The following is a 7,964-nucleotide window of genomic DNA, read 5'->3' as shown; positions in this document are numbered from 1 at the left end:
CACCCCAGATGGGACTCGAACCCACAATCCCTTGCTTAGGAGGCCAGTGCCTTATCCATTAGGCCACTGGGGCTGTGAAAGTTCTGCCCTTATGTGCCGACATTGCTTTGGCTGTAGTGACAACAGCAGCATTGGCATTTAAACAAGACCATCACACAAAGTAATCCTGATGAACGACTACTTCGAACAGGGCACTGGGACATGATTCGCTTGCCCTACTAATTGTCCATCTCATTCAGGTGGCTTAGTCAATGAGGCATTTGAACAGGGCATACACACACAAACACACAGATTTTCTGAACGATCAAGCAGGATGTGTAAGTTGCTCTTTATTTGGGATAAAACAAGTACATAAATGAAGAAGCCTTAGCAGAGGATGGTTTCGGTCCATCGACCTCTGGGTTATGGGCCCAGCACGCTACCGCTGCGCCACTCTGCTAACCATAGAAGAGCTCCCATTCACATGGGTTTTCAAATGGACTTGCTTTTAGGCTCACATGAAGTGCACCTAAAGTGCACATGAAGCGACACATAAATTGAGAAATGAAGTGCCTCTGTCATAAACGAGATCAGGAGAAAAAAACAAATGGTTTTAGCACATAGACGTGATAGCTTTTCTTCAGGTAGGAATAGAGTATGTTTATAAGTAAAACAGTCTCAGCAGAGGATGGTTTTGATCCATCGACCTCTGGGTTATGGGCCTAGCACGCTTCCGCTGCGCCACTCTGCTCCCGGCAACTGCTTTGACACACCCTACTTATTTCAAAATGACTTGCGTGTAGGCTCGCTTGAAATGCTCTTCTATTATCAATTAAAACAGGTTAAAAAGGCAGAGTGATATTAAGTAAAGCAGTCTATGGTTTCGATCCATCAACCTCTGGGTTATGGTTCCAGCACACTTCCGCTGCTCCACTCTTCTATAAACCCCCCCAGATGGGACTCGAACCCATTATCCCTGGCTAAGGAGGCCAGTGCCTTATCCATTAGGCCACTGGGGCTGTGAAAGTCCTGTGCTCATGTGCCCCGATTACTTTGGCTGTAGTGACAACAGCAGCATTGGCATTTAAACAAGACTATCACACAAAGTAATCCTGATGAACGACTACTTCGAACAGGCCACTGGGACATGGTTCCAGCACACTTCCGCTGCTCCACTCTTCTATAAACCACCCCAGATAGGACTCGAACCCATAATCCCTGGCTTAGGAGGCCAGTGCCATTAGGCCACTGGGGCTGTGAAAGTCATGTGCCCCAATTACTTTGGCTGTAGTGACAACAGCAGCATTGGCATTTAAACAAGACCATCACACAAAGTAATCCTGATGAACGAATACTTCGAACAGGCCACTGGGACATGATTCGCTTGCCCTACTAATTGTCCATCTCATTCAGGTGGCTTAGTCAATGAGGCGTTTGAACAGGGCATACACACACAAACACACAGATTTTCTGAACGATCAAGCAGGATGTGGAAGTTGCTCTTTATTTGGGATAAAACAAGTACATAAATGAAGAAGCCTTAGCAGAGGATGGTTTCGGTCCATCAACCTCTGGGTTATGGGCCCAGCACGCTTCCGCTGCGCCACTCTGCTAACCATAGAAAAACGCCCATTCACAGGGGTTTTCAAAATGACTTGCTTTTAGGATCACATGCAGTTCACCTAAAGTGCACATGAAGCGACACATGAATTGAGAAATGAAGTGCCTCCGTCATAAACGAGATCAGGAGAAAAATACAAAAGGTTTTAGCACATAGACGTGATAGCTTGTCTTCAGGTAGAAACAGAGTAGGTGTATAAGTAAAGCAGTCTTAACAGAGGATGGCTTCGATCCACCGACCTCTGGGTTATGGGCCCAGCACGCTTCCGCTGTGCCACTCTGCTCCCGGCAACTGCTTTGACACACCCTACTTTTTTCAAAATGACTTGCGTTTAGGCTCGCTTGAAATGCTCTTCTATAATCAATTAAAACAGGTTAAAAAGGCAGAGTGATATTACGTAAAGCAGTCTATGGTTTCGATCCATCAACCTCTGGGTTATGGTTCCAGCACACTTCCGCTGCTCCACTCTTCTATAAACCACCACAGATGTAACACGAACCCACAATGCCTGGCTTAGGAGGCCAGTGCCTTATCCATTAGGCCACTGGGGCTGTGAAAGTCCCGTCCTTATGTGCCAAGATTACTTTGGCTTTAGTGACAACAGCAGCATTGGCATTTAAACAAGACCATCACACAAAGTAATCCTGATGAACGACTACTTCGAACAGGCCACTGGGACATGATTCGCTTGTCCTACTAATTGTCCATCTCATTCAGGTGGCTTAGTCAATGAGGCGTTTGAAGAGGGCATACACACACAAACACACAGATTTTCTGAACGATCAAGCAGGATGTGGAAGTTGCTCTTTATTTGGGATAAAACAAGTACATAAATGAAGAAGCCTTAGCAGAGGATGGTTTCGGTCCATCGACCTCTGGGTTATGGGCCCAGCACGCTTCCGCTGCGCGACTCTGCTAACCATAGAAAAACGCCCATTCACAGGGGTTTTCAAAATGACTTGCTTTTAGGATCACATACAGTGCACCTAAAGTGCACATGAAGCGACACATGAATTGAGAAATGAAGTGCCTCTGTCATAAACGAGATCAGGAGAAAAATACAAAAGGTTTTAGCACATAGACGTGATAGCTTTTCTTCAGGTAGAAAAAGAGTATGTTTATAAGTAAAACAGTCTTAGCAGAGGATGGTTTCGATCCATCGACCTCTGGGTTATGGGCCCAGCACACTTCCGCAGCGCCACTTTGCTCACTATAGAGGAGCTCCCATTCACAGGGCTTTTCAATAGGACTTGCTTTTAGGCACACATGAAGTGCACATGAAGTGACACATGAATTGAGAAATGAAGTGCCTCTGTCATAAACAAGATCAGGAGAAAAAAACAAATGGTTTTAGCACATAGACGTGATAGCTTTTCTTCAGGTAGGAACAGAGTATTTTTATAAGTAAAATAGTCTTAGCAGAGGATGGTTTCGATCCATCGACCTCTGGGTTATGGGCCCAGCACGCTTCCGCTGCGCCACTCTGCTCCCGGCAACTGCTTTGACACACCCTACTTTTTTCAAAATGACTTGCGTTAAGGCTTGCTTGAAATGCTCTTCTATTATCAATTAAAAAAGGTTAAAAATGCAGAGTGATATTAAGTAAAGCAGTCTATGGTTTCGATCCATCAACTCCTGGGTTACGGTTCCAGCACACTTCCGCTGCTCCACTCTTCTATAAACCACCCCAGATGGGACTCGAACCCACAATCCCTGGCTTAGAAGGCAAGTGCCTTGTCCATTAGGCCAAAAGGACTGTGAAAGTCCTGTGCTCATGTGCCCCGATTACTTTGGCTTTAGTGACAACAGCAGCATTGGCATTTAACCAAGACCATCACACAAAGTAATCCTGATGAACGACTACTTCGAACAGGCCACTGGGATATGATTTGCTTGCCCTACTAATTGTCCATCTCATTCAGGTGGCTTAGTCAATGAGGCGTTTGAACAGGGCATACACACACAAACAAACAGATTTTCTGAACGATCAAGCAGGATGTGGAAGTTGCTCTTTATTTGGGATAAAACAAGTACATAAATGAAGAAGCCTTAGCAGAGGATGGTTTCGGTCCATCGACCTCTGGCCCAGCACGCTTCCGCTGTGCCACTCTGCTAACCATAGAAGAGCTCCCATTCACATGGGTTTTCAAATGGACTTGCTTTTAGGCTCACATGAAGTGCACCTAAAGTGCACATGAAGCGACACATAAATTGAGAAAAGAAGTGCCTCTGTCATAAACGAGATCAGGAGAAAAAAGCAAATGGTTTTAGCACATAGACGTGATAGCTTTTCTTCAGGTAGGAATAGAGTATGTTTATAAGTAAAACAGTCTCAGCAGAGGATGGTTTCGATACATCGACCTCTGGGTTATGGGCCGAGCACGCTTCCGCTGCGCCACTCTGCTCCCGGCAACTGCTTTGACACACCCTACTTTCTTCAAAATGACTTGCGTGTAGGCTCGCTTGAAATGCTCTTCTATTATCAATTAAAACAGGTTAAAATGGCAGAGTGATATTAAGTAAAGCAGTCTATGGTTTCGATCCATCAACCTCTGGGTTATGGTTCCAGCACACTTCCGCTGCTCCACTCTTCTATAAACCACCCCAGATGGGACTCGAAACCACAAACCCTGCATTAGGAGGCCAGTGCCTTATCCATTAGGCCACTGGGGCTGTGAAAGTCCTGTGCTCATGTGCCCCGATTACTTTGGCTGTAGTGACAACAGCAGCATTGGCATTTAAACAAGACCATCACACAAAGTAATCCTGATGAACGACTACTTCGAACAGGCCACTGAGACATGATTCGCTTGCCCTACTAATTGTCCATCTCATTCAGGTGGCTTAGTCAATGAGGCGTTTGAACAGGGCATACACACACAAACAAACAGATTTTCTGAACAATCAAGCAGGATGTGGAAGTTGCTCTTTATTTTGGATAAAACAAGTACATAAATGAAGAAGCCTTAGCAGAGGATGGTTTCGGTCCATCGATCTCAGGGTTATGGGCCCAGCACGCTTCCGCTGCGCCACTCTGCTAACCATAGAAGAGCTCCCATTCACAGGGGTTTTCAAATGGACTTGCTTTTAGGCTCACATGAAGTGCACCTAAAGTGCACATGAAGCGACACATAAATTGAGAAAAGAAGTGCCTCTGTCATAAACGAGATCAGGAGAAAAAAACAAATGGTTTTAGCACATAGACGTGATAGCTTTTCTTCAGGTAGGAATAGAGTATGTTTATAAGTAAAACAGTCTCAGCAGAGGATGGTTTCGATACATCGACCTCTGGGTATTGGGCCGAGCACGCTTCCGCTGCGCCACTCTGCTCCCGGCAACTGCTTTGACACACCCTACTTTTTTCAAAATGACTTGCGTGTAGGCTCGCTTGAAATGCTCTTCTATTATCAATTAAAACAGGTTAAAAAGGCAGAGTGATATTAAGTAAAGCAGTCTATGGTTTCGATCAATCAACCTCTGGGTTATGGTTCCAGCACGCTTCCGCTGCGCCACTCTGCTAACCATAGAAGAGCTCCCATTCACAGGGGTTTTCAAATGGACTTGCTTTTAGGCTCACATGAAGTGCACCTAAAGTGCACATGAAGCGACACATGAATTGAGAAATGAAGTGCCTCTGTCATAAACGAGATCAGGAGAAAAATACAAAAGGTTTTAGCACATAGACGTGATAGCTTTTCTTCAGGTAGGAAAAGAGTATGTTTATAAGTTAAGCAGTCTTAGCAGAGGATGGTTTCGATCCATCGACCTCTGGGTTATGGGCCCAGCACGCTTCCGCTGCGCCACTCTGCTCACCATAGAGGAGCTCCCATACACAGGGGTTTTCAAATGGACTTGCTGTTAGGCACACATGAAGTGCACATGAAGTGCACATGAAGTGACATATGAATTGAGAAATGAAGTGGTTCTGTCATAAACGAGATCAGGAGAAAAATACAAAAGGTTTTAGCACATAGACGTGATAGCTTTTCTTCAGGTAGGAACAGAGTAGGTTTATAAGTAAAACAGTCTTTCAGGCTCGCTTGAAGTTCTCTTCTATCATCAATTAAAACAGGTTAAAAATGCAGAGAGTTTTAGAACACAGCTGAGGGAACTGTTCTTCAAGAAGGAACAGAGCATTTACATAAGAAATGCAGTCTATGATTTCAATCCATCAACCTCTGGGTTATGGGTCCAGCACACTTCCGCTGCGCCACTCTGCTAACCATAGAAGAGCTCCCATTCACAGCGGTTTTCAAAAGGACTTGCTTTTAGGCTCACATGAAGTGCACCTAAAGTGCACATGAAGCAACACATAAATTGAGAAATGAAGTGCCTCTGTCATAAACGAGATCATGAGAAAAAAACAAATGGTTTTAGCACATAGACGTGATAGCTTTTCTTCAGGTAGGAACAGAGTATGTTTATAAGTAAAACAGTCTTAGCAGAGGATGGTTTCGATCCATCGACCTCTGGGTTATGGGCCCAGCACGCTTCCGCTGCACCACTCTGCTCCCGGCAATTGCTTTGACAGACCCTACTTTTTTTAAAATGACTTGCGTGTAGGCTCGCTTGAAATGCTCTTCTATTATCAATTAAAACAGGTTAAAAATGCAGAGTGATATTAAGTAAAGCAGTCTATGGATTCGATCCATCCACCTCTGGGTTATGGTTCCAGCAAACTTCCGCTGCTACACTCTTCTATAAACCACCCCAGATGGGACTCGAACCCACAATCCCTGGCTTAGGAAGCAAGTGCCTTGTCCATTAGGCCAATGGGGCTGTGAAAGTCCTGTGCTCATGTGCCCCGATTACTTTGGCTTTAGTGACAACAGCAGCATTGGCATTTAAACAAGACCATCACACAAAGTAATCCTGATGAACGAATACTTCGAACAGGCCACTGGGACATGATTCGCTTGCCCTACTAATTGTCCATCTCATTCAAGTGGCTTAGTCAATGAGGCGTTTGAACAGGGCATACACACACAAACACACAGATTTTCTGAACGATCAAGCAGGATGTGTAAGTTGCTCTTTATTTGGGATAAAACAAGTACATAAATGAAGAAACCTTAGCAGAGGATGGTTTCGGTTCATCGACCTCTGGGTTATGGGCCCAGCACGCTTCCGCTGCGCCACTCTGCTAACCAGCGACACATAAATTGAGAAATGAAGTGCCTCTGTCATAACGAGATCAGGAGAAAAAAACAAATTGTTTTAGCACATAGACGTGATAGCTTTTCTTCAGGTAGGAACAGAGTATGTTTATAAGTAAAACAGTCTTAGCAGAGGATGGTTTCGATCCATCGACCTCTGGGTTATGGGCCCAGCACGCTTCCGCTGCGCCACTCTGCTCCCGGCAACTGCTTTGACACACCCTACTTTTTTTAAAATGACTTGCGTGTAGGCTCGCTTGAAATGCTCTTCTATTATCAATTAAAACAGGTTAAAAATGCAGAGTGATATTAAGTAAAGCAGTCTATGGTTTCGATCCATCATCCTCTGGGTTATGGTTCCAACACACTTCCACTGCTCCACTCTTCTATAAACCACCCCAGATGGGACTCGAACCCACAATCCCTGGCTTAGGAGGCAAGTGCCAGGTAGGAACAGAGTATGTTTATAAGTAAAATAGTCTTAGCAGAGGATGGTTTCGATCCATCGACCTCTGGGTTATGGGCCAAGCACGCTTCCGCTGCGCCACTCTGCTCCCGGCAACTGCTTTGACACACCCTACTTTTTTCAAAATGACTTGCGTGTAGGCTCGCTTGAAATGCTCTTCTATTATCAATTAAAACAGGTTAAAAATGCAGAGCGATATTAAGTAAAGCAGTCTATGGTTTCAATCCATCAACCTCTGGGTTATGGTTCCAGCACACTTCCGCTGCTCCACTCTTCTATAAACCACCCCAGATGGAAATCGAACCCATAATCCCTGGCTTAGGAGGCCAGTGCCTTATCCATTAGGCCACTGGGGCTGTGAAAGTCCTGTGCTCATGTGCCCCGATTACTTTGGCTGTAGTGACAACAGCAGCATTGGCATTTAAACAAGACCATCACACAAAGTAATCCTGATGAACGACTACTTCGAACAGGCCACTGGGACATGATTCACTTGCCCTACTAATTGTCCAACTCATTCAGGTGGCTTAGTCAATGAGGCGTTTGAACAGGGCATACACACACAAACACACAGATTTTCTGAACGATCAAGCAGGATGTGGAAGTTGCTCTTTATTTGGGATAAAACAAGTACATAAATGAAGAAGCCTTAGCAGAGGATGGTTTCGGTCCATCGACCTCTGGGTTATGGGCCCAGCACGCTTCCGCTGCGCCACTCTGCTAACCATAGACGAGCTCCCAT

At 45.0% G+C, this 7,964-nt stretch overlaps 2 non-coding genes across 2 annotated transcripts; both read right to left on the bottom strand.

The window, feature by feature from the left end:
• trnar-ccu (transfer RNA arginine (anticodon CCU)) lies at positions 1-73 on the bottom strand. The gene has a single exon. It is a non-coding gene; the product is annotated as a tRNA-Arg (tRNA).
• Positions 74-7,505: 7,432 nt separating this feature from the next.
• Positions 7,506-7,578, bottom strand: trnar-ccu (transfer RNA arginine (anticodon CCU)). The gene has a single exon. It is a non-coding gene; the product is annotated as a tRNA-Arg (tRNA).
• Between the last annotated feature and the right edge of the window lie 386 nt (positions 7,579-7,964).

This window comes from Siphateles boraxobius, unplaced genomic scaffold, assembly GCF_051911475.1.
Source record: "Siphateles boraxobius isolate OS27281-9 unplaced genomic scaffold, OSU_SipBor_1 100, whole genome shotgun sequence".
NCBI classification, from domain to species: Eukaryota; Metazoa; Chordata; class Actinopteri; order Cypriniformes; family Leuciscidae; genus Siphateles; species Siphateles boraxobius.
Note: the sequence above shows the minus strand (reverse complement) of the source record. Positions and strands in the feature narration are given on the sequence as shown.